This window comes from Poromitra crassiceps, assembly GCF_964638095.1.
Source record: "Poromitra crassiceps genome assembly, chromosome: 8".
NCBI classification, from domain to species: Eukaryota; Metazoa; Chordata; class Actinopteri; order Beryciformes; family Melamphaidae; genus Poromitra; species Poromitra crassiceps.
Window position 1 is genome coordinate 54,453,933 of NC_139629.1, and position 26,859 is coordinate 54,480,791.

General features: G+C 41.6%; 1 pseudogene across 1 annotated transcript; it reads left to right on the forward strand.

Annotated features, from left to right (window-relative positions):
• Nucleotides 1-7,224: 7,224 nt before the first annotated feature.
• Nucleotides 7,225-24,455, forward strand: LOC310781613 (tetranectin pseudogene; annotated as a pseudogene). Its single transcript has 2 exons — nt 7,225-7,272; nt 24,096-24,455. The product of its transcript is annotated as a tetranectin pseudogene (transcript).
• Nucleotides 24,456-26,859: the final 2,404 nt, after the last annotated feature.

Consider the following 26,859-nt stretch of genomic DNA (forward strand, 5'->3'; position numbering starts at 1 on the left):
TTTCATATATCTGGAATAATTGGACACGCTGGAAAGGTATTAACATATGTCAACACCTACTGATCGGAGTGGGCAGTTCTATCTAGGTTGAACCGGCACCGAAAAATCCTTTCCTATCAGTGTGTGTGCGTGCGGGTGTGTGTGTGTGTATGTGTGTGTGGGTGTGTGTGCGTGCGTGTGTGTGTGTGTGTGTGTGTGTATGGGGTCCTATCGATGTCACTATTCACTGACACATGCGCAGCAACGTGTGTGTGCCTGCGTGACTTAACATAGTCAATCTTGTCACGCGTGCACACGTACGCGCACTATGATGTGCGCAAACTACATCACGCGTAACGACAAGCTGCGTAGCACAGCTACTTACAGCGTGTACATGTGTGACCAGTGTTGGAGAAATTTCGTTACGCATTCACACACACACGCGTTCGCAGTTTTGAGTGTTACGCAACCGGAAGTGTATCTGCATCGCGCACAACACTGCGCGTACATGAACGCGTCGCGTAGTTCTCTTCTGTTTTATTCTATCTCTTTCTATGTTACATTTTCATCCAGTAGATGGTGCCAGTGACCAAACCAACCAGTTGATCAAGCATGTTGCTTAGAGGAGCTGTCCTGCTTCTGAAAGAGAGCAGCGTCACAATCACATAGCCTGCTATAATGTTTATTAATGTTCCAGATGTATTTTATTTTATTGACAGTATTTCATTGTTAATATGAGCTGCTGCAAGTGTTAATGCTCTGCTGTTCCTTAACAGCAACATGTGAAGTTGTTATTTTTTATTTTGTAGCCTATTATAAAAGCCTGCTGCTCTCTGTTTTTGTTAACTTTATTCCTCATTCATAGGCTATATTTTTATTTTATTTATTTATTTATTTGTTTTATTGCCTAAACATTTCAGAGGCCATTTAAAAAACGTTATGCTACATGCTGAAAGATCGCCTGGTTTTTTATTTTGTGTTTTGTAGCTATAGCCTATTATATTACTACTATTATGCTGCTCTCTGATAAAGGCCATCGTTTTTGTTTATTCCTTATTCTTCATAGGCTATATTTTTATTTTATGTAGGCTATTTGTTTGTTTTATTGCCTGAACATTTCTGAGCCATGATTAAAATTATCTGTTTATGAATTGCGTGGTTTTGTGTGCAGTGTGATCAAAGAATAGACCTAGAATGAGTGTGTTTACTGTCATGCACACAATAAACTGATAATGAGAATTACTGAACTGAGAATAATCAGTTTATGAACGAAAAAAGGGCTCGCAACACAATTTCAGCAGCAGAGAGAGACAGCGAGTCAGCACGGCAGCCGCGCACAGCGCACTGAGTGGAAGAGGAGCTGTCCTGCTGCTGAAAGGGAGCAGCGTCACAATCACATAGCCTGCTATAATGTTTATTAATGTTCCAGATGTATTTTATTTTATTGACAGTATTTCATTGTTAATATGAGCTGCTGATTGTAACTCATCAATTTCCCCTCAGGCCACGCGCCGTGTCGCTGGCTGCAACAGGCATCCCCTGGCCGCACCGCTGCTGCCTGTGATTTTGAAGGCCCAATTCGAAGGCCCAATTCGGGCCTTCGTGAAGGCCCGAATTGGGCCGAAACTGTTTGTCATCTCAATAAATGTCCGCCACGGGAGCTATCAAGAAATTGTGTTGCGAGCCCTTTTTTCGTTCATAAACTGATTATTCTCAGTTCAGTAATTCTCATTATCAGTTTATTGTGTGCATGACAGTAAACACACTCATTATTGGTCTATTCTTTGATCACACTGCACACAAAACCACGCAATTCATAAACAGATAATTTTAATCATGGCTCAGAAATGTTCAGGCAATAAAACAAACAAATAGCCTACATAAAATAAAAATATAGCCTATGAAGAATAAGGAATAAACAAAAACGATGGCCTTTATCAGAGAGCAGCATAATAGTAGTAATATAATAGGCTATAGCTACAAAACACAAAATAAAAAACCAGGCGATCTTTCAGCATGTAGGATAACGTTTTTTAAATGGCCTCTGAAATGTTTAGGCAATAAAACAAATAAATAAATAAATAAAATAAAAATATAGCCTATGAATGAGGAATAAAGTTAACAAAAACAGAGAGCAGCAGGCTTTTATAATAGGCTACAAAATAAAAAATAACAACTTCACATGTTGCTGTTAAGGAACAGCAGAGCATTAACACTTGCAGCAGCTCATATTAACAATGAAATACTGTCAATAAAATAAAATACATCTGGAACATTAATAAACATTATAGCAGGCTATGTGATTGTGACGCTGCTCTCTTTCAGAAGCAGGACAGCTCCTCTAAGCGACATGCTTGATCAACTGGTTGGTTTGGTCACTGGCACCATCTACTGGATGAAAATGTAACATAGAAAGAGATAGAATAAAACAGAAGAGAACTACGAGACGCGTTCATGTACGCGCAGTGTTGTGCGCGATGCAGATACACTTTCGGTTGCGTAACACTCAAAACTGCGAACGCGCGTGTGTGTGAACGCGCAACGAAATTTCTCCAACACTGGTCACACGTGTACACGCTGTAAGTAGCTGTGCTATGCAGCTTGTTGTTACGCGTGATGTAGTCCGCGTGCATGTGAGCGCGTGACAAAATTGTTCTATTATCTTCATGCGTGCGCTTACGCGCTCTGGCTGCGCACCCCGCGTACATCGTTACGCGTACATTTACGCGTGTGTGTGTGAACGCGTAACGAAATTGACTATGTTAAGTCTGCTACTCAGGTGTCAAAATATGCGTTGTGTGACACGTTCAGTCGTAGCTGCGCATGTTTATTGAGACGTATGGAACTTCATAGTGTATGTGTGTGTGTGCGTGCGCATGTGTGTGTGTGTGTGGGCCTGTGTGTGCCTGTGTGTGTGTGTGTGCGTGTGTGTGTGTGTGTGTGCGTGCGTGTGTGTTTGTGTCTGTGTGCCTGTGTGTGCCTGTGTATGCGTGTGCGTGTGTGTGTGTGTGCCTGTGTGTGCCTGTGTGTGTGTGCATGTGTGTGTGTGTGTGTGTGTGTGTGTCTGTGTGTGTGTGTGCCTGTGTGTGTGTGTGTGTGTGTGTGTGTGTGTGTGTGTGTGTGTGTGTGTGTGTGTGTGTGTGTATGTGTTTAGTGTCAGGGCATGTGTGTGTATATATATATATGTGTGTATATGTGTGTATATATATGTGTTTGTATATATGGGTGTATATATGTGTGTGTGTGTGTGTGTGTGTGTGTGTGTGTGTGTGTGTGTGTGTGTGTGTGCGCATGCGTGGTTGAGATCCGGTGACCCCGTTCAGAGGTACAGTACACAGACGATGTCGTCATATCTTCCCATCAAGAGGGTGTTATTAACACCATGCTCACCAGAACTGACTCCTGTTTGGAGTGGTCTGGTTTAGAGGTAAAATATTCCAAATGTGCAGTTTTTTATGAGAGGGGGAGCGGGTGGAACCCCTGGTACCATTCCAAATCAGATTCATTACCTGTATTTACAATCAATAATGTCAAGTTTCTCTCTAGTTTTACTCCAAAGGTCACACGGGACAACTCAAGATTTCCAACTCAAACAAGTTTTATTTTCCAACTGTCTTTCAAGATTGGTTGGCTTCATTGGTTGGGTGATAATCAGGTTGAAAACCTTCAAAGACACAGAGAAAATAAGGTTAACAACATTGCCATTTTACAAATAATATTTTCAAACAATAAATGTTCTATCTTCAATTACATGTCCTTTAGACAAAAAATAAATTGTCACCATTTAAATTAAATTATTAATGTAAATTCATGTCAAATGAATTAATGCCAACATTTTAATTAAACATTAAATTAATTAACCATTCAAGCCATTTAACACGTTAATTGCCAAGAACGAGTTGAGTCGTCAAACACAATCCAGCTGTTCACTGCCAGCGACGAGTTGAGTCGTCAAAAAAATGATTTTTTTTCTTTTTGACCGTGGGATGTGCATCTAACCCTTTTACGTCTCCTATACAATTATTGGAGGTATTGAATGTGTATAATCTATTTTACCGACCCACTAAGTGTTGACAGTGCTCCCCCAGACGAGCGAAATCAAAGAAAAAACTGCCGCGGGAGCAAGCCATTCAAGGAAATGGCGAGGCGATTTTACAGTAATCCATTCCAGACTTGTCTTGCCCGAGAGCGGCCGCGCAGGCAGCAGCACACAGAGAGCGGAGAGCGATTTGCAAAATAGATTATAGGTGAAACACACTTTGAAACACCTCAGAAAGGCCAGAATCAACATCTGCCCATCGCCCACGCATTCCCCGGCCCATCTTGACTCGCACAAGGAGCGTCCGCACGCAGGCAAGCAGGCAGGCAGGCACGCAGGCAGGCAGGCAGGCAGCAGCAACGCGCTTCTGACACGCCCGCTGTAGAGCCAGGAGGAAGGAGGAGAAGACACACGGAGGGAGGAGTTTGAATGAGAGGGGTGTTTCCTGCTGTTATGGAGGAAATTACTGTTCAAAACTATTGTTTAGAATGTCTGACGGTCTTACTGATGCCAAAAATGAATGGTTAAAGTGACTGTTCTATCGAAATCACAAAAAGCCATTTATCTCTGAATAAATTTCCAGACGCTGAAACCATGCTGTACTCAACGGCTAATATCTACATAACTACTAACTCTACAAACTAACTCTTTTAGACAGAGAAAGCACACATTCTATTAGTACTTTTCTGAACTTTGTGTTCACAAAGTCCAACCAGAAAATTATGCTCGGCTCTTGTAAAATGAGCCAGAATCCTCAAAAAAAGGCCTGGCAGAAGCTACCTACAGTAAAAAAAAAACGGCTGGCAGTCAATGTGTTAAATGGGATAAAGAAAAATAAGGAAAAATAGCTGATCTACAAGCTTGTAGATCGGCTCTTTTTCACCAGGTCTTTTAAACCTTTTTTAACATGGTACATTCATGTCCACATTTTTAGTAGCATTTTAAACATAAATTTAACATTTTTAACTTTGTGTTATTCTTTCGTAATTTATACTTTTAACTTATGCTTTTAACTTATTAAACTAAAACACAATATGAATTCAAAGATGCAAACACAAAAATGAAATCAGTGCTGCAATGCAATGGGTCCTTCCAATTGAACTTTAGCAATTTAACAAATAAATGAAGCAGCATTGCATCAAACATTTAAGCAGCATTTTAAAACAACAGGAATGTAAACATATTCACCAACCATTGGCGTCTTTGGAATTAAATTCTGAGTAGAGCTTGGTGCTTCTGGTTGCTGTCTGTTTGTTTGAATGTATGACTGAGAGCCTTCATTCCTCTTCAGGTGCTCTCAATGTGGTAATGAGCGGCCATTTTGCTGCTGCATCTTGGGAAGTGTAGTTTTTTGTGAGAGTAATCCCATTCCCTGGCTCATCTCTTGCACCAGGGGCTATGGCTGTGTGTGTGTGTGTGTGTGTGTGTGTGTGTGTGTGTGTGTGTCAGTGTTGGACAAGTTACTTCAAGAATGTGGGGGGGGGGATGCAAACACACAAACAATAACTCACCAATTCACCTTCAGAGTTTAGATTCAACAGGTTTCTGGTATTGGCACCATTGGCACGGTGGATATCTACAGATCAGTAAAGGCGCAACCAATCACTTCAAGTTCAAACATTAACATTAACATGGTACATTCATGTCCACATTTTTAGTAGCGTTTTAAACATAAATTTAACATTTTTAACTTTGTGTTATTCTTTCGTAATTTATACTTTTAACTTATGCTTTTAACTTATTAAACTAAAACACAATATGAATTCAAAGATGCAAACACAAAAATGAAATCAGTGCTGCAATGCAATGGTTCCTTCCAATTGAACTTTAGCAATTTAACAAATAAATTAAGCAGCATTGCATCAAACATTTAAGCAGCATTTTAAAACAACAGGAATGTAAACATATTCACCAACCATTGGCGTCTTTGGAATTAAACTCTGAGTAGAGCTTGGTGCTTCTGGTTGCTGTCTGTTTGTTTGAATGTATGACTGAGAGCCTACATTCCTCTTCAGGTGCTCTCAATCTGGTAATGAGCGGCCATTTTGCTGCTGCATCTTGGGAAGTGTAGTTTTTTGAGCTGGTGCAGTGTTGAATGTGGAAGATCCTGAGTTTAACTCAACAAATAATAAGCCACTAAGAGTATATTCATGCCACGAGACATACATATCTAGGTCACAAATTCAATGTGGCAGGTGAGTGGAAAGATCAAGTAGATGACATCACATCTGAGTACTCCACCAGACTCCATTTAATTGATGCATCCCCCTGCCACTCATCATGGGGCGGCTTTAGCTCAGAAGGTAGAGCGGGTCGGCCAATGATGCAAGGGTTGGCGGTTCGATCCCCGCTCCCTCCCAGCTGCTGTCGTTGTGTCCTTGGGCAAGACACTTAACCCTCCTTGCTCCCGATGGTGTGTAGGCACCCTGCGTGGCAGCCTGCCGCCATCGGTGTATGAATGGGTGAATGTAGACTACCTACTGATTGTAAAGCGCTTTGGATAAAAGCGCTATATAAATGCAGGCCATTTACCATTTACCATGAAGCTAGAAGCAATCAGACAAATAACACTGGCCAAGATTCAACACTTGTTTTCCAATGTACATGTTCCATGTAAATCTCTACGTGAAATGAATGATAGAACTGTGCATTTGGTAAGGCAGTGGACTGGACTAAATACTCATTGTACACGTGACATCATATTTCACAGTAAACAGGAGGGTGGACTGGGCGTTCCAAATTTTGAATTGACTTATTTTGCTATGAGGCTCAGCCATCTTTTAAATATGTTGAACAGTGATGACCAATATGTCAGAGAGCTCGCCAGAGCTTCTCTGTTCATAGACCTAAAAAGACGCAAGGTCCCCCTGGCACATGGGTCAGATCCTAACTTCCTGGGATTCAAGACGAAACCTAGCGGGAAGCTGGACAGTCATTCCCCTGGCTTTGGCATGTGGTCTGACTGGCCTGACCTGAATGACTTATGTGGCTGCTGTGAAGTTGCCCTGGAGTGCAGTGAATGTCTCTGAAGAGGTTATATCTGACCCCAGTTTCTCTGTGGTTTCATTGTGGTCAGTCAGGGCGTTGTGGTGGTCAGTCAGGGCATTGTGGTCAGTCAGGGCGTGGTGGTCAGTCAGGGTGTGGTGGTCAGTCAGGGTGTGGTGGTCAGTCAGGGCGTGGTGGTCAGTCAGGGCGTGGTGGTCAGTATGGGGGTGGTGGTCAGTATGGGCACGGTGGTCAATATGGGTGTGGTGGTCAGTATGGACGTTGTGGTCAGTATGGACATTGTGGTCAGTATGGGCGTTGTGGTCAGTATGGGCGTTGTGGTCAGCCATGGCGTTGTGGTCAGTTAGGGTGTGGTGGTCAGTCAGGGCGTGGTGGTCAGTCAGGGTGTGGTGGTCAGTCAGGGTGTGGTGGTCAGTCAGGGCGTGGTGGTCAGTCAGGGTGTGGTGGTCAGTCAGGGCGTGGTGGTCAGTCAGGGCGTGGTGGTCAGTATGGGCGTGGTGGTCAGTATGGGCACGGTGGTCAGTCAGGGCGGGGTGGTCAGTATAGGCGTTGTGGTAAGTATGGGCATTGTATCTACATATATACATGTATATATATATATATATATATATATATATATATATATATATATATATATATATATATATATACAGTATATATATATATGACACCTGTGTGTGGAGTGAGGCAATCTGGGATATGAAGTGCAGCAGTGGCAGCCATTTTAGGATGTAGCAACCACATATATATATATATACAGTATATATTAGGGGTGTCACGATACACTCAGTTCACGATACGATACGTATCACGATACTGGGTTCACGATAACGATACGATACGATACGATTTTAACAATATTTTTTTAAACTTGAATAATGACAATATATGACTGGAAAAGTAGTATTTTATTTGAAATGCACAAATACAAAACATGCTGTTGTGGGAAATTGTTATTACAATAACAACTAGAAAATATAGCCGCAAGCGGCGATGCGGGGTCCAAGCTTCCGGTGACTTGGGGGGTATATGTCAGATAGTGCACATTTATTCAGACTTGGTATGTGCACAAGTAAACAAAGTTTGGTTGAGATCCGGTGACCTGACGGTTTCCAAGCAGTACTAGTAGTAGTAGTAGTAGCAGTAGTAGTAATAGTAGTAGTAGTAGTGTTGGTAGTAGTGGGAGTGGTAGCAGTAGTAGCAGCAGAAGTACTAAGAATAGTAGTAGTAGTAGTAGCAGCAGCAGCAGTAGTAGTGGTGGTTGGCTGTTATAGCGCCACCATCTGGTGGATTGGTGTAATTTTTTCCTCTGAGTAGTGGGTGATGTCTTGAAACTATGTGGAAAGGTGGGTGATGTGGGGCGTATGGTTTCTGAGATCCACACACTTTTAGGGCAGGAAAAGAACAAAAGCAAATACACACAAGTTTAGACATTTATCATTTCAAAACGGTTTCACGTATCCAAAATCCTTTAATAACTTTAGGTCGGGGTAGTCCATAAATAACCCAGAAAAAGTTTCGTGTGATTTGGCCAAAGAGTCTAGGAGGAGCTCGCAAAAGTAGGTTTTTGATTAAATTCAAAATGGCGGAAAATCTAGGCACACGCAAATGGGCGTGGCCTATGTGGATAGATGCATATTGATCCAAGGAATCCAGGATAAGTGAAATTTTGAGTATAGGACACACGGTTCAGAAGATATGGACCATAAGGCGAAATGGTCTGTTATAGCGCCACCATCTGGTGGATTGGTGTATTTTTTTTTCTCCGAGTAGGGGGTGACCTCTTGAACCTATGTGGAAAGTTTAGGTGATGTGGAGGGTATGGTTTCTGAGATCCACACACTTTTAGGGCAGAAAAAGAAGAAAAACAAATAGACAATATAGCCGCAAGCGGCGATGCGGGGTCCAAGCTTCCGGTGACTTGGGGGGTGTATGTCAGATAATATAGACACTGAATTGCACATTTAATCAGAGTTGGTATGTGCACAAGTGCACAAAGTTTGGTTGAGATTTGGTGACCTGACCGGGTTCAAGCAGTAGTAGCAGTAGTAATAGTAGTGTTAGTGTATATCTGTGTAAGTGTGTATATGTGTGTGTGTATATATGTGTGTGTATATGTGTGAGTATATGTGTGTGTGTGTGTGTGTGTGTGTGTGTGTGTGTGTGTGTGTGTGTATGTGTATATGTGTGTGTGTGTGTGTGTGTGTGTGTGTGTGTGTGTGTGTGTATGTGTGTGTGTGTGTGTGTGGCGTGTGTGTGTGTGTGTGTGTGTATAGGTGTATATGTCTGTGGCAATGTGCACTGGAGCTAGCGGCTGAATTACACCAACTAAGGTACAACCTTGCTACAGTGAACATTTAAGCTAGAATCAGGGTGTAAATGACATTTTCAAGTCAACTTGGCATCTCAGGGCTTGTGGAGAGTTTGATTACACCAGGTGAGCAGTATGGAAGCATTCTATCTATTTGTTTATTTGTATGTTTTTGCTCATGGTCAACTTCACTCAGCAGACAGCTCTGTGCCTGTTGTGGTTAGAGTACAGTTCTATCTCTGTGTGTGATGCGTCCAGAGTGCTTTACCCAGTACACCGACTGCATGCAAGTACCGCATAGTACCCCACTTCAAATAAACCAAACTATACCTTTCACAAATCAACTCAATAAGTGTCAAACTAAATGAATGCCTGCTAAACTGTTTTCGGATGTGCGAGATGTGCAAAATAAATAAGCATTGTTTCCGTTTTCGGTGGAGTGTCCCTTTAAGGCCAAAACTAACATCTCAGTTGGCTTTAATTAAAACACAAGATAGGAATACATTTCAAATCACAACACATTGCCATCACTTCAAATTACCTTCATACCTCCCTTTACATAACATTGAAAATATATTTCAGATTGTGTAAACCTCCCTTTAAACTCACGGATTTGGCTTTTGGAGGTTTCATTCAGCAGGTTTCAAAGATAAGTTGAATTGGATGTTAAAAAACGTTCCCTCTATACTGCCAACTGTCTTGCACCATCTCCATTCATCAGTGATTCAGTGCACCTGGTACAGAGCCTGACCACAGCCCAACTCTGATTGGCTCAGAGTGATGTCAGTCACACTGCAGGATTACAAGCCCGCCAACTTCTGTTTCATGTAAAATACATTGGTGATACATTTTGCAGTGTAAACATTGGTGAACCGAGTTTACAATTATCAAATTATGTGTTCTTAAGTTAAAGCAACTCTGCTCAACATGTGGTAAAATATCAGCCAGGATGAGCGGTTAATGAGTGTCACACCTATGAACAGGTGAGGGCAATGTGACCCCTCAGCACTGGACCCAGATAAAACCACAAGGAAAGATGGCAGGCACACAGCAGGACAAGGTGCAGGGTGATTTTATTTTCCCAACATCAAAAGTGACAGTGAGGCAATCAGCATGTTGTCTGTGGATAAGAACACAAACAGAATTATTTACCCAAATACACAATGTTAACAAGCAATCCAAATTACATCAAACTAGCAATAAACAAACAATGTAACAATCAATTAAAGCAACAATAAACAATATATTTTAACCATGCTAAAGAAAAAAACATATGCAATTCACCTTTAAGGTCAGCATGAGTTGGACTGGCTCACAGCACCTCTGTAGCAGCAGACTGGGGTTTGGGGCAAGTTTTGCACTTCTTTTATAGCCATAGCTCCACCCATCTCCCCACCCACGTGGCACAATCCACAAGTGAGTGAGTGAAGCACTCTGGGAGATGAAGTACACCAGTGGTGGCCATTTTAGTGTGCGTGTGCGTGTGCGTGTGCGCGTGTGCGTGTGCGTGTGCAAACAGACAAAATAGTCATAGGAAGTAGTATGTTTAGCAATAAAAAACAATATAACAATCAAACAAACAATAAACAATATATTTTAACCATGGCTAAAGAGAAAAACATATGCAATTCACCTTTAAGATCAGGATGGCTTGGAATGGCAATTCAACAATGGCTAACAAAACTACAACTTACTTAATAATGCATCTGAAGGGAGGATAAACACCAAAGGACCGAAACATCAACACAGCCTCTACTGCAGTAACGGACACACACTGAGTGTAGAGGCTGATTAGCGTCTTAAGTGCAGGTGTGTGGTGATCAGTCCAGAATTAGGTGCAGGTGTGGTGTATATGTGTGTGCGTGTGTGTACGTGTGTGTGTGTGTGCGCGTGTGTGTGTGTGTGTGTGTGCGCGTGCGCGCGTGTGTGTGTGTGTGTGTGTGTGTGTGTGTGTGTGCTTTTGATGACTATAGCCAGCACCCTGCATTGCAGCTTGTCATGCAGTCCATTTACCATTAAGGACATGTCTGTATTACACACATAATCCACCACTTTACATTAAAAGTCTGCCCTGAATGGAGATGTTTGAACTAATTGGTGTGGGTTGTGCTGTTACAATGGAAGTAAAGTAAAGATAAAGTCCCACTGATTGTCACACAATGTGTGAAATTTGTTCTCCGCATTTGACCCATCCCCTGGGGGAGCGGTGAGCGCCGCGCTCGGGAATCATATGGTGATCTAACCCCCCAATTCCAACCCTTTGATGCTGAGTGCCAAGCAGGGAGGCAAATGGGTCTCATTTTTATAGTCTTTGCTATGACTCGGCCGGGGATCGAACTCACGACCTCCCAGTCTCAGGGCGGACATTCAGACCACAAGGCCACTGAGCTGGACACATGAGTGACAAGGATAATTCAGATTTAATTCTCTTTTTGGACCTTTCACATCTGAAGACACAATAATGTATTGGAATGTTTTTCCTTTCATATATCTGAAAGAAGGCTCCCAGCAAACACAATTACATCATGATGATGTTCTGATATCATCTTTCAGTGACGTCCAGGACTAGGCCAAATCACAGCCGATTTGGGGATCATTTAGACATCTACACAGGAATGTCAAGAGGACGTCGAAATATGACGTTACCATAAATAGGCATATTCAGTTATTCTGCTATGTACACAGTGTGTATTCAGCAGCGTTATACATAATTATATCCAGATTAACCTTTATTCTACATTTTCAAAAAATAAAACAGTTACCTGGCCGTGGTTTGAACCCAGGACCTCCAGCTTTGGTGTCTGCTACTTTACCCCTACACCATCCTTCCACAGCAATGACAAGGCACGGATATAACCTTATTATGGCATAAACTTGTTTTTATTCAAACGTGGGTGTCAAGTCTTTGTGGATCGGGCATTACTGTGTGACATCTAAACCAACTATGTATTATGCTACAGCAGATGCAGAACCCCAAAACACATTAACCCCACCCAAAATGCTACATTCCAACTTCCAGTAGTAGTAGTAGTAGTAGTAGTAGTATTAGTAGTAGTAGTAGTAATAGTAGCAGAAGTAGTAATAGTAGTAGTAGTAGTGTTGGTAGTAGTGGGAGTGGTAGCAGAAGTAGCAGCAGTAGTTGTAATTGACCGGTTAATGAGTTGTGGGCAATTTAGTGTTGGCGTGTGTTTCATTAAAAGTTTAGAGATTTATCATTTCAAAACGGTTTCACGTATCCAAAATCCTTTACTAACCTTAGGTCGGGGTAGCCCATAGATGACCCAGAAAAAGTTTTGTGTGATTTGGCCAAACGGTCTAGGAGGAGCTCGCAAAAGTAGGTTTTTGATCAAATTCAAAATGGCGGAAAATCTACCACACAGAAATGGGCGTGGCCTAGTGGGTTAGATACATGATGCTCCAGGGAAACCAGTAGATGTGGAATTTTGATTCTACAGCTCGCAGTTCAGAAGTTATGGACCGACAAACATGAAATTGGCTGTTATAGCGCCACCATCTGGTGGATTGGTGTAATTTTTTTACTCTGAGTAGTGGGTGATGTCGTGAACCTGTGTGGAAAGTTTGGGTGATGGGGGGTGTATGGTTTCTGAGATCCACACACTTTTAGGGCAGGAAAAGAACAAAAGTAAATACACAAAAGTTTAAACATTTATCATTTCAAGACGGTTTCACGTATCCAAATTCTTTCTAAGATTTTAAATCAGGGAAGTCCAGAGATGACACACAAAAAGTGTGGGCTCATTTGGGCAAATGGCCTAGGACGAGTTCGTTTTTTTTTTTTTTGAGAAAGTCCAAGATGGCGGAAAATCTAGGCACACGCAAATGGGCGTGGCCTATATGGATAGATGCGTATTGATCCAGGGAATACAGCCGAAGTGGAATTTTGATTCTACGCCTCACGGTTCAGAAGATATGGACCATAACGCGAAATGGTCTGTTATAGCGCCACCATCTGGCCAATATGGCTAATTTTTTGTCTCTGAGTAGTGGGGCACATTTCCAACCTATGTGCAAAGTCTGGCTACTGTACCCCTTACGGTTTTTGCCGTGCATACTGTTTTAGCGGAGAATAAAAAAAAGAATAATAATAAATATAGCCGCAAGCGGCGATGCGGGGTCCAAGCTTCCGGTGACTTGGGGGGTGTATGTCAGATAATATAGACACTGAATTGCACATTTAATCAGAGTTGGTATGTGCACAAGTGCACAAAGTTTGGTTGAGATTTGGTGACCTGACCGGGTTCAAGCAGTAGTAGCAGTAGTAATAGTAGTGTTAGTGTATATCTGTGTAAGTGTGTATATGTGTGTGTGTATATATGTGTGTGTATGTGTGAGTATATGTGTGTGTGTGTGTGTGTGTGTGTGTGTGTGTGTATGTGTGTGTGTGTGTGTGTGTGTGTGTGTGTGTGTGTGTGTGTGGCGTGTGTGTGTGTGTGTGTATAGGTGTATATGTCTGTGGCAATGTGCACTGGAGCTAGCGGCTGAATTACACCAACTAAGGTACAACCTTGCTACAGTGAACATTTAAGCTAGAATCAGGGTGTAAATGACATTTTCAAGTCAACTTGGCATCTCAGGGCTTGTGGAGAGTTTGATTACACCAGGTGAGCAGTATGGAAGCATTCTATCTATTTGTTATGTTTTTGCTCATGGTCAACTTCACTCAGCAGACAGCTCTGTGCCTGTTGTGGTTAGAGTACAGTTCTATCTCTGTGTGTGATGCGTCCAGAGTGCTTTACCCAGTACAGTTGGAGTACAGTACCCAGTTGGAGGTTTCATTCAGCAGGTTTCAAAGATAAGTTGAATTGGATGTTAAAAAACGTTCCCTCTATACTGCCAACTGTCTTGCACCATCTCCATTCATCAGTGATTCAGTGCACCTGGTACAGAGCCTGACCACAGCCCAACTCTGATTGGCTCAGAGTGATGTCAGTCACACTGCAGGATTACAAGCCCGCCAACTTCTGTTTCATGTAAAATACATTGGTGATACATTTTGCAGTGTAAACATTGGTGAACTGAGTTTACAATTATCAAATTATGTGTTCTTAAGTTAAAGCAACTCTGCTCAACATGTGGTAAAATATCAGCCAGGATGAGCGGTTAATGAGTGTCACACCTATGAACAGGTGAGGGCAATGTGACCCCTCAGCACTGGACCCAGATAAAACCACAAGGAAAGATGGCAGGCACACAGCAGGACAAGGTGCAGGGTGATTTTATTTTCCCAACATCAAAAGTGACAGTGAGGCAATCAGCATGTTGTCTGTGGATAAGAACACAAACAGAATTATTTACCCAAATACACAATGTTAACAAGCAATCCAAATTACATCAAACTAGCAATAAACAAACAATGTAACAATCAATTAAAGCAACAATAAACAATATATTTTAACCATGCTAAAGAAAAAAACATATGCAATTCACCTTTAAGGTCAGCATGAGTTGGACTGGCTCACAGCACCTCTGTAGCAGCAGACTGGGGTTTGGGGCAAGTTTTGCACTTCTTTTATAGCCATAGCTCCACCCATCTCCCCACCCACGTGGCACAATCCACAAGTGAGTGAGTGAAGCACTCTGGGAGATGAAGTACACCAGTGGTGGCCATTTTAGTGTGCGTGTGCGTGTGCGTGTGCGTGTGCGTGTGTGTGTGCGCGTGTGCGTGTGCGTGTGCAAACAGACAAAATAGTCATAGGAAGTAGTATGTTTAGCAATAAAAAACAATATAACAATCAAACAAACAATAAACAATATATTTTAACCATGGCTAAAGAGAAAAACATATGCAATTCACCTTTAAGATCAGGATGGCTTGGAATGGCAATTCAACAATGGCTAACAAAACTACAACTTACTTAATAATGCATCTGAAGGGAGGATAAACACCAAAGGACCGAAACACCAACACAGCCTCTACTGCAGTAACGGACACACACTGAGTGTAGAGGCTGATTAGCGTCTTAAGTGCAGGTGTGTGGTGATCAGTCCAGAATTAGGTGCAGGTGTGGTGTATATGTGTGTGCGTGTGTGTACGTGTGTGTGTGTGTGTGTGTGTGTGCGCGCGTGTGTGTGTGTGTGTGTGTGCGCGTGTGCGTGTGTGTGTGTGTGTGTGTGTGTGTGTGCTTTTGATGACTATAGCCAGCACCCTGCATTGCAGCTTGTCATGCAGTCCATTTACCATTAAGGACATGTCTGTATTACACACATAATCCACCACTTTACATTAAAAGTCTGCCCTGAATGGAGATGTTTGAACTAATTGGTGTGGGTTGTGCTGTTACAATGGAAGTAAAGTAAAGGTAAAGTCCCACTGATTGTCACACAATGTGTGAAATTTGTTCTCCGCATTTGACCCATCCCCTGGGGGAGCGGTGAGCGCCGCGCTCGGGAATCATATGGTGATCTAACCCCCCAATTCCAACCCTTTGATGCTGAGTGCCAAGCAGGGAGGCAAATGGGTCTCATTTTTATAGTCTTTGCTATGACTCGGCCGGGGATCGAACTCACGACCTCCCAGTCTCAGGGCGGACATTCAGACCACAAGGCCACTGAGCTGGACACATGAGTGACAAGGATAATTCAGATTTAATTCTCTTTTTGGACCTTTCACATCTGAAGACACAATAATGTATTGGAATGTTTTTCCTTTCATATATCTGAAAGAAGGCTCCCAGCAAACACAATTACATCATGATGATGTTCTGATATCATCTTTCAGTGACGTCCAGGACTAGGCCAAATCACAGCCGATTTGGGGATCATTTAGACATCTACACAGGAATGTCAAGAGGACATCGAAATATGACGTTACCATAAATAGGCATATTCAGTTATTCTGCTATGTACACAGTGTGTATTCAGCAGCGTTATACATAATTATATCCAGATTAACCTTTATTCTACATTTTCAAAAAATAAAACAGTTACCTGGCCGTGGTTTGAACCCAGGACCTCCAGCTTTGGTGTCTGCTACTTTACCCCTACACCATCCTTCCACAGCAATGACAAGGCACGGATATAACCTTATTATGGCATAAACTTGTTTTTATTCAAACGTGGGTGTCAAGTCTTTGTGGATCGGGCATTACTGTGTGACATCTAAACCAACTATGTATTATGCTACAGCAGATGCAGAACCCCAAAACACATTAACCCCACCCAAAATGCTACATTCCAACTTCCAGTAGTAGTAGTAGTAGTAGTAGTAGTATTAGTAGTAGTAGTAGTAATAGTAGCAGAAGTAGTAATAGTAGTAGTAGTAGTGTTGGTAGTAGTGGGAGTGGTAGCAGAAGTAGCAGCAGTAGTTGTAATTGACCGGTTAATGAGTTGTGGGCAATTTAGTGTTGGCGTGTGTTTCATTAAAAGTTTAGAGATTTATCATTTCAAAACGGTTTCACGTATCCAAAATCCTTTACTAACCTTAGGTCGGGGTAGCCCATAGATGACCCAGAAAAAGTTTTGTGTGATTTGGCCAAACAGTCTAGGAGGAGCTCGCAAAAGTAGGTTTTTGATCAAATTCAAAATGGCGGAAAATCTACCACACAGAAATGGGCGTGGCCTAGTGGGTTAGATACATGATGCTCCAGGGAAACCAGTAGATGTGGAATTTTGATTCTACAGCTCGCAGTTCAGAAGTTATGGACCGACAAACATGAAATTGGCTGTTATAGCGCCACCATCTGGTGGATTGGTGTAATTTTTTTACTCTGAGTAGTGGGTGATGTCGTGAACCTGTGTGGAAAGTTTGGGTGATGGGGGGTGTATGGTTTCTGAGATCCACACACTTTTAGGGCAGGAAAAGAACAAAAGTAAATACACAAAAGTTTAAACATTTATCATTTCAAGACGGTTTCACGTATCCAAATTCTTTCTAAGATTTTAAATCAGGGAAGTCCAGAGATGACACACAAAAAGTGTGGGCTCATTTGGGCAAATGGCCTAGGACGAGTTCGTTTTTTTTTTTTTTTAGAAAGTCCAAGATGGCGGAAAATCTAGCAGACTTAAATGGGCGTGGTCTATATGGATAGATGCGTATTGATCCAGGGAATCCAGCAGATGTGGAATTTTGATTCTACGCCTCACGGTTCAGCAGTTATGGTCCAATACGTGAAATGGTCTGTTATAGCGCCACCATCTGGTCAATATGGCAAATTTTTTGTCTCTGAGTAGTGGGGCACATTTCCAACCTATGTGCAAAGTCTGGCTACTGTACCCCTTACGGTTGTTGCCGTGCATACTGTTTTAGCGGAGAATAAAAAAAAGAATAATAATAATAATAAACGGAACAGATACAATAGGGATCCACGCACTTCGTGCTTGGACCCCTAAATATAGCCGCAAGCGGCGATGCGGGGTCCAAGCTTCCGGTGACTTGGGGGGTATATGTCAGATAGTGCACATTTATTCAGACTTGGTATGTGCACAAGTAAACAAAGTTTGGTTGAGATCCGGTGACCTGACGGTTTCCAAGCAGTACTAGTAGTAGTAGTAGTAGCAGTAGTAGTAATAGTAGTAGTAGTAGTGTTGGTAGTAGTGGGAGTGGTAGCAATAGTAGCAGCAGAAGTACTAAGAATAGTAGTAGTAGTAGTAGTAGCAGCAGCGGCAGTAGTAGTGGTGGTTGGCTGTTATAGCGCCACCATCTGGTGGATTGGTGTAATTTTTTCCTCTGAGTAGTGGGTGATGTCTTGAAACTATGTAGAAAGGTGGGTGATGTGGGGCGTATGGTTTCTGAGATCCACACACTTTTAGGGCAGGAAAAGAACAAAAGCAAATACACACAAGTTTAGACATTTATCATTTCAAAACGGTTTCACGTATCCAAAATCCTTTAATAACTTTAGGTCGGGGTAGTCCATAGATAACCCAGAAAAAGTTTCGTGTGATTTTGCAAAACAGTCTAGGAGGAGCTCGCAAAAGTAGGTTTTTGATAAAATTCAAAATGGCGGAAAATCTACCACACAGAAATGGGCGTGGCCTAGTGGGTTAGATACATGATGCTCCAGGGAAACCAGTAGATGTGGAATTTTGATTCTACAGCTCGCAGTTCAGAAGTTATGGACCGACAAACATGAAATTGGCTGTTATAGCGCCACCATCTGGTGGATTGGTGTAATTTTTTTACTCTGAGTAGTGGGTGATGTCGTGAACCTGTGTGGAAAGTTTGGGTGATGGGGGGTGTATGGTTTCTGAGATCCACACACTTTTAGGGCAGGAAAAGAACAAAAGTAAATACACAAAAGTTTAAACATTTATCATTTCAAGACGGTTTCACGTATCCAAATTCTTTCTAAGTTTTTAAATCAGGGAAGTCCAGAGATGACACACAAAAAGTTTCGGCTCATTCGGGCAAATGGCCTAGGACAAGTTAGTTTTTTTTTTTTTTGAGAAAGTCCAAGATGGCGGAGAATCTAGCAGACTTAAATGGGCGTGGTCTATATGGATAGATGCGTATTGATCCAGGGAATCCAGCAGATGTGGAATTTTGATTCTACGCCTCACGGTTCAGAAGATATGGACCATAACGCGAAATGGTCTGTTATAGCGCCACCATCTGGCCGATATGGGTATTTTTTTGTTTCTGAGTAGTGAGGCACATTTACAATCTATGTGCCCAGTCTGGCTACGCTGAGCATTACAGTTTCTGCTGTACATACAGTTTTACCGGAGAAGAAGAAAAAAAATAATCAGAACAGATACAATAGGGATCCACGCACTTCGTGCTTGGACCCCTAAAAACATGAGATTGGAGATGAGGCTTATCTTGAAATAGAATGAGTTACACCATCACTTAGATTTACTTTGAACTAAAAGGTTTCTCAGCAGTATAAATTCTCATTATGCATCTTCAGTTTTTCTTCAAACTCAAACAACAAGACTTTTCTTAATCTATTTTTTATGCATCTTCAGTTTTTCCTGTCAAGTAAACAGTTTTGCCAGAAACTCAATTGAATGGTTTCTCTCCTGTATAACTTCTCATGTGTCTCTTCAGAGACTTGTTCAACTGAACTACTTTCCACACATTGAACTTCAACAAACAAAGACGTTTCTTAGTCTATTTTCACGAATTAGGCTGTTTGGTGCTTTGCTTTGTACATTACGTATTAATAATTGACTGCTTTGAATTACGAGGACTGATTTTGGTTTGGGATTATATAGGGCTGTTTATAGGCTGGACAGACTCATTGAATTATGCGCTCGCTGCGCTCCGAGGGGGGAAAAAAAATCGGGGAGGGGGTTCGGGCCGGGCTCGGACAGATTATCAATTGACGCCTGTCGGGCCAGGCCGGGCTCGGCTAATAATGTGACGGGCTCGGTCGGGTTCGGTAAGGAAAATTCAGCCCGAGCCCAGCTCTAGTGTATATGTGTGTGTGTGTGTGTGTGTGTGTGTGTGTGTGTATGTGTGTGTGTGCGCGCGCGTGTGTGTATAGCTGTATATGTGTGCATGTGTGTGTGTGTGTGTGTGTGTGTGTGTGTGTGTGTGTGTGTGTGTGTGTGCGCGTGTGCGTGTGTGTGTGCGTGTGTGCGTGTGTGTGTATATGTACTGACACCTGTGTGTGGAGTGAGGCACTCTGGGATATGAAGTGCAGCAGTGGCAGCCATTTTATGATGTCACAAGCACATATATATATATTTACAGTATATGTATGTGTGTGTGTGTGTATAGGTGTATATGTGTGTGCATGTGTGTGTGTAGGTGTGTGTGTAGGTGTGTGTGTGTGTGTGTGTGTGTGTGTGTGTGTTTGTGTTTGTGTGTGTTTAGTGTCAGAGCATGTGTCATCAAAAGTTTAAACATTTATCATTTCAAGACGGTTTCACGTATCCAAATTCTTTATACAACTTTAGATCAGGGAAGTCCAGAGATGACACAGAAAAAGTTTGGGCTCATTCGGGCAAATGGCCTGGGACGAGTTTGATTTTTTTTTTGAGAAAGTCCAAGATGGCGGAAAATCTAGCAGACTTAAATGGGCGTGGTCTATATGGATAGATGCGTATTGATCCAGGGAATCCAGCAGATGTGGAATTATGATTCTACGCCTCACGGTTCAGCAGTTATGGGTCAATACGCAAATGGGTCTGTTATAGCGCCACCATCTGGTCAATATGGCTCATTATTTGTTTAACGTTTATCATATCCCATCTTTGGCATAGGAATCAGTTTTTTTTACATTTCATGTAAACTGTATGGAATTGATTGCTATGCCAAAACTGGGGGAATATGGGGAAATAGCCAAACACAGTACAAACTACAATTTTAACCGCTTGAGTCAAGGTGAGATGTGTAACATCAAGGAAATATGGATTTTTTTGAAAAATTAGCTGGGAGTCAAAAAGAATGTTGTTTTTGTGCAAAATTAACATTGAAACCAATGGGACAACTATGCAATGGACTTTGAGACCATGTAACTCCCCCAAATCTTCTATCAACTCCAAGGTTAGATATTAAGGTCAAATTTCAAGGTATTTTGTCCAGGATGCCCGCTGAAACAAATGAAATAATTAAATTTTGTAAGATTTTGCTGGGAGTACCAATAGAGTGTTTATAATGGAAGTCAATGGATCCATCTGATGGACTAATGGTAAATTGAGGTGTACTTTTAAAACAAGGTCTTTGGATGGTAGAAAGATGATAGATATGATTGATTTTTGTCAAATACCCCAAAGAAAATACCTAGCCTTAATTTCAGACCATTTACTCAAAAAATGTCGAAACGGCCCATACGCGAATGTAAGAAATATCCATCAGATGGACTAGTGGGGTACAATTTGAAAAAACAAATTCATTATTTCTTCATTTTGTTTTTAAAGAGTTTTAAACACTTTTTTGTGTGAAGCGTATGGGCTGATTTATGTGCCACCTCAAATTGAATTCGAATTGCTCAACTTGAATTCAAAATTTTGAATTTTGAATTTGAATTGCTCTTTTTGAATTCGAAATTTTTCATTTTGAAATTGAATTGCTCTATTTGAATTCGAATTTTTTCATTTTGAAATTGAATTGCTGTTTTTTATTTTGAAATTTTTATTTTTTAATGTGAATTGAAAAACTGAATCTGAATAGCATAATTTTAAACTGAATTTATTTGCTTTGAAATTATTCAGTTTCCACATTCCTATTTCAAAATTCAATTCAAAATTTTCAGAATCTTGTGTTCAAAAATTTCAACATGTGTGTGCGCCATCCGGGTCCTCAAGGAGGAAGAGGAGGAAGGAGGAAGAGCAATCGAGCGCTGACCACTTACTCATCTTAGCACTGAACCATCTAGTCGTGAGCACGGTGTCCGGTGACAATTTGCACACAAGATGAGTAAGTCCACGCTGACAAAGTAGCCAACTCATGTGTATACGAGGGATCAGTGTTGTAAACAAAGCTGGGGCGAACTTATAATGGGACCCTATTGAGCCAGCCTAGTTAGCAGGCTCGTGCTTGTTGTATTTGTTTATTTATTTTATTTTTTTATTTTTTTATTTATTTCAGGGACAGTGCAACATTAATGAACATTTTCATGTAAATGTGCCGGATTATAGCCTTAGCTAATTTCCATCCGCAGTCCCTCGACAGGTGAGGTACAGAAAAGTTTAAAAGAAGAAATAAGAAAATTAGTGCATACGTAGGGCATTCATACACATACAGCAATGTAAATGACACATACATACACATAGGGTAAACACAAACAACACAACACAAATGAAACAAAAACAGGGAACATTAGGGATATTAACCAAGGTGGACACAGGACTTTCAAGGACATACAAAAACAACATATAAAACAAAATATTTTTGGAGAAGATTCCGGCGGCATCACGCACAGTTTATCCGTGATTGATTGAGTTTGACACTGTGCATGTTTGTTTATAGTGGTTTCAGATACATTTGACTTTTATCTAGCATTTATTAGCGATTTGTATTGATTTATATTTGGAATAGAAGCATTATCCATAACCTGCCACCAGGGCGGCAGTATGACTGGGGTTAATGTTAAGAGGGCTACAAATGCGTAGAAGAAGAGTGCTTTTCCCATGAAGAAGAGACAACGTTAACTCAGACTACTGACTGAATGAATGAGTTATGCCCTTTCACACTGTTCAATGATATATACTGTATAAACATCAGACAATTGGACTCGAGTCATAGGGACTCGGACTCGAGTCGACTCGAGTCGCAAATTTGACGACTTCCGACTCGACTCGGACTTGGAAGGTAAATACTTGAAACTCGACTCGGACTTGGAAGAAAATGACTCGAAACTCGACTCGGACTTGTGACAAGATCAGCTGAGTGCACCAGCTGGGCGTACGCCTAGGTTTACACGCTACGTCCGATGTAGAACTCAAAGTTACGACTAACTTAATTTTATGACTAGTGCACCCTGTATGCGCTGCGTCTGTGTATGGAGCAGGCGTAAAAGTTACACCGAAATGCGTAGCTACTCACTGACAGCTGTCTCATCTTGATCTGCGCGTGATGCGGCCGGAATCTTCTCCAAAAATATCGATCGATATGTGCTGTAAATAGACGCATCAGCAATGTAATGCAGTGTAATGTAATCAGCGTCTTGGTACAAGGCTAATGCGTGGAAAGATCTTTCAATTTCTTCCTGACTTTGTCAACTGCCCGCAGTGCGCAGTCTGCCATCGCATTCAGTACTGATTGCACTTGTGATCAAACTGCTTGTGTTGGCGCTGTTAAATTGAGCTGTGAGAACGTTTCTATGCTTTGAATACAACTCTATAAGTTTGAGCTGAGTTGGAGCTGTCTGTCAGCTGTCTGGAGCTCGTCTGAGATAAGTGTGTTGCTTGGCAACAAGCACGTATTAACGTGAAGGCGCACGTCCGCCCGAATGGCGCACACACATGTTGAAATTTTTGAACACAAGATTCTGAAAATTTTGAATTGAATTTTGAAATAGGAATGTGGAAACTGAATAATTTCAAAGCAAATAAATTCAGTTTAAAATTATGCTATTCAGATTCAGTTTTTCAATTCACATTAAAAAATAAAAATTTCAAAATAAAAAACAGCAATTAAATTTCTAAATGAAAAAATTCGAATTCAAATAGAGCAATTCAATTTCAAAATGAAAAATTTCGAATTCAAAAAGAGTTTGTTTGTTTGGACCGGTGCATGAAACCTGACCAAACATAAAAACATTGGTGTGAACATACTCACAGCTTCTCTCTTCAATCTGTGGTTATAACTGGGGCTGAAATGGCATGGAGATTCCTTCAGGAAATACTTCCGTTCAAGTGCCCGCCCTCCGCCTTGTCTCTTACTGGATTGGATGTTGCCAAGCTATCACTCCGATCGACACTGGCCACTAGGGACGTGCGTTACTTCTTTCTGCTGTAGGTCCCGCCCTTATTGTAACAGAAAAAGTTTTGCAAAACTCAGGTTTTGCAAACAAAACTTTTCATTTTGCAAAAGAAAAGTTGAGCTTTGTAAGCAAAGGTAATGGTTTCGCAAACAAATGGTCTGGAGTTGAGAACAAAATGTTTGTGTTTGCATGCAACTTTTTTTAATTCACATTAATGAAAAATCTAAAAACATTTTTTTAATTTAATTTTTTAATTTTTCTTTGATTGGATTGTTGATAGTTTTGTTTTCAAATCTATGTTTTTGCTTACGGATCTATTTTCTGATTACAAAGTGGATTTATTTTCTCACAGATACACTCTTTGGTTACAGGATGTAAACTTTCAGTCACAGAATAAAGACACATACATCTCTCCATAGGATAACAGCATGGAAGTGAGAGAGGCACCAAGGTCCTGGGCAAGTGTTTCCTCGCCGACCCGGTGAAGAAGAGCTACCATGCAGCCATCAACGACTGCATCGCCACGGGGGGCAGCCTGAGCACGCCTCTGACCGGGTATGAGAAAGACCAGCTCTACAGCTAGGTGCGGGAGAGCTTGGGCCCTGAGGAGCACATCTGGCTGGGCGTCGACGACATGGTGACAGAGGGCCAGTGGGTGGACTAGTCAGGAGCCGCCGTGCGCTTCAAGAACTGCGCCGTCCTCTCCAGCACAGCCAACGGGAAGTGGTTTGATGAGAGCTGCCGTGTGGAAAAGGCCTCCTCCGTCTGCGAGTTCAACATCGTCTAGGGGTCACAGCTGCTTTGCTCTCCTTACTAAATCTCTGACTATACACCACTATCCCACAAGCCACTCCCACCACCCACATCCCACTAGCCACTCCCACCACCCACATCCCACTAGCCACTTCCACCACCCACATCCCACTAGCCACTCCCACCACCCACATCCCACTAGCCACTCCCGCCACCCACATCCCACTAGCCACTAGCCACTCCCACCACCCACATCCCACTAGCCACTCCCACCACCCACCCCTCGAATCCGCCCGTTCCGATCGTGACTCTTCTCGTCCCTTGCCCCTCAATGGTGGAATGAGCTCCCCCCTTCGGTCAGAACGGCTGAATCACTGCCAATCTTTCGGCGGAGACTAAAAACTCACCTTTTCAGGCTTCACCTGGGCCCTTCTTGAACTAACATATTTTAATTAAAAAAAGAAAAAGAAAAAAAATGCTACATGTTACTTATTCCTTCTCAAACTACTTCCTACGTGGTGCTAGTCTATCAAAATATCTTAGCTGTCATTGATTGTGTTGCATAGTGGTTTTCTGTACTGTTGACAAATTGTGATATTGTAAGTTGCTTTGGACAAAAGCGTCTGCTAAATGACGTAATGTAATGTAATGTAATGTAATGTAATCCTGACTCTCTACCTACCACCTTCGTATCCCTAGCTACGGACCCTTTTTCATCCCCCCTCCTTGCACCCCCCCCCCCCCCCACACACACACACACACACACACACTCCACCACCACCCATATCCCCCTAGTAATTCCCCCTACCCAACCCTCAAATCCCGACTCTCCCACCTCCCTATCCCTACCTAGCTATGACCCTTTGCACCCCACCACACATATCCCTCGATAGTAATTGCCCCTACGCACCCCTCAAATCCAGACTCTCTTCCACATTCCTATCCCTAGCTACCTAGCTACCGAGCTACGGCCCCTTTTCCACTAAACTCACTAAACGTCCATGAGTGACTGAGTGTACTGACTTTTCCATCTGACCCCAGCGGGGCCACGGGATGATTCGTGTGACTGCATAGCCTAAGCTAAAACCATTGGAAGGTCATATTTTACATACAAAACAAACCAATGAAATGTGTTCTGATAAAGTGATAGCCTGTTTCAATACAGATAGTCATGGAATTCTGGACCAAATCATAATCTCACAATAAACTCTTTTCAGATTTGGGTTTTACAGAAGAAATCACATCAAATGGAGGTCCGTGGCCCTAATGTGGACTAGCGTCCTTGAAAAAGGTTGCGATTTAGAGGAAAACACTAATGGATGGCTTGTCTTTAATATTTTTTAATTTCTGATGTTCCACATATCTGCTGATCAATTCAATTAATTTTTTTTTTTTTTTTTACTGAATAGCAATCATATAATTTGCTTTTTAAGCCATTCTCTCGTGTCTCTCTGTTTCTAGGACTAAAATTAGGATTATCAGGTCGTGCTGCTTATATTGTATTACACTATTAATATGAATCTGAAATGGGAGTTTTTATTTTGAAATGCCACATCAGAATGACATGAAACTTTTTATGATTTATCACTAAAAAAAAATTTATTGTCACCTTTATTGCCAATTTTGACTGTCACGGCATATTACAGTGGAGTAGGTAAACATGCACTAAGTGTGACAAATGGAGTAGGGCAGTTGGCAGTATGGACTTCCCTGAGTGGAGTAAGTATGAATCTTTTTTCATGTGATTATCAGTGTTGGGGGTAACTCATTACAAAAGTAACATATTACATGTAATATATTACTTTTAGCAGTAACTAAGTAATATAACTTATTACTTATAGGATTTCAGTAATATACCATTACTTTGTCAAGTAACTCAAGTTACAAATTGAGTTATTTGCTTTTAAATCAAAGCACATATACTAAGATACAATCATTTCCTAATCAAACTGTGTGTTTTTATGCAAATAACCAGTAGGCTATAGATTAGGGGTGTGCCACCTTAGGCACCTCACGATTCGATTCGATTACGATTAAGGGTGCTACGATTCGATTATTAAACGATTGCGATTAATCACGATTTTCGATGCATCTTTTTCACCAAACAGGATTTTTTTTAAGCAAGGTATATTTGTCAGTATCCATTAATTAAAGTAAACAAACAAATGTACCTCCATTATCTTCAGTTGCGACTGAAGTCCACGCATCACATGTTACAGCCACCCTGCATGCTTTCTTCAGTGATTCCAGTTTCCAGTACTTCGGTTTTGGTCTCGTTTTACAGTTAAGGAACTGCTTTCCGGGCGAAATACCGTATTTTTTGCAAATAAAGCAAAAAAAAAAATTGCATTTTTTTATTTATTTTTTAGCAATTTTTTGCAAATCGATAATCGAACATTGTGAATCGATTTTAATCATCACGTGACTAATCGCGATGC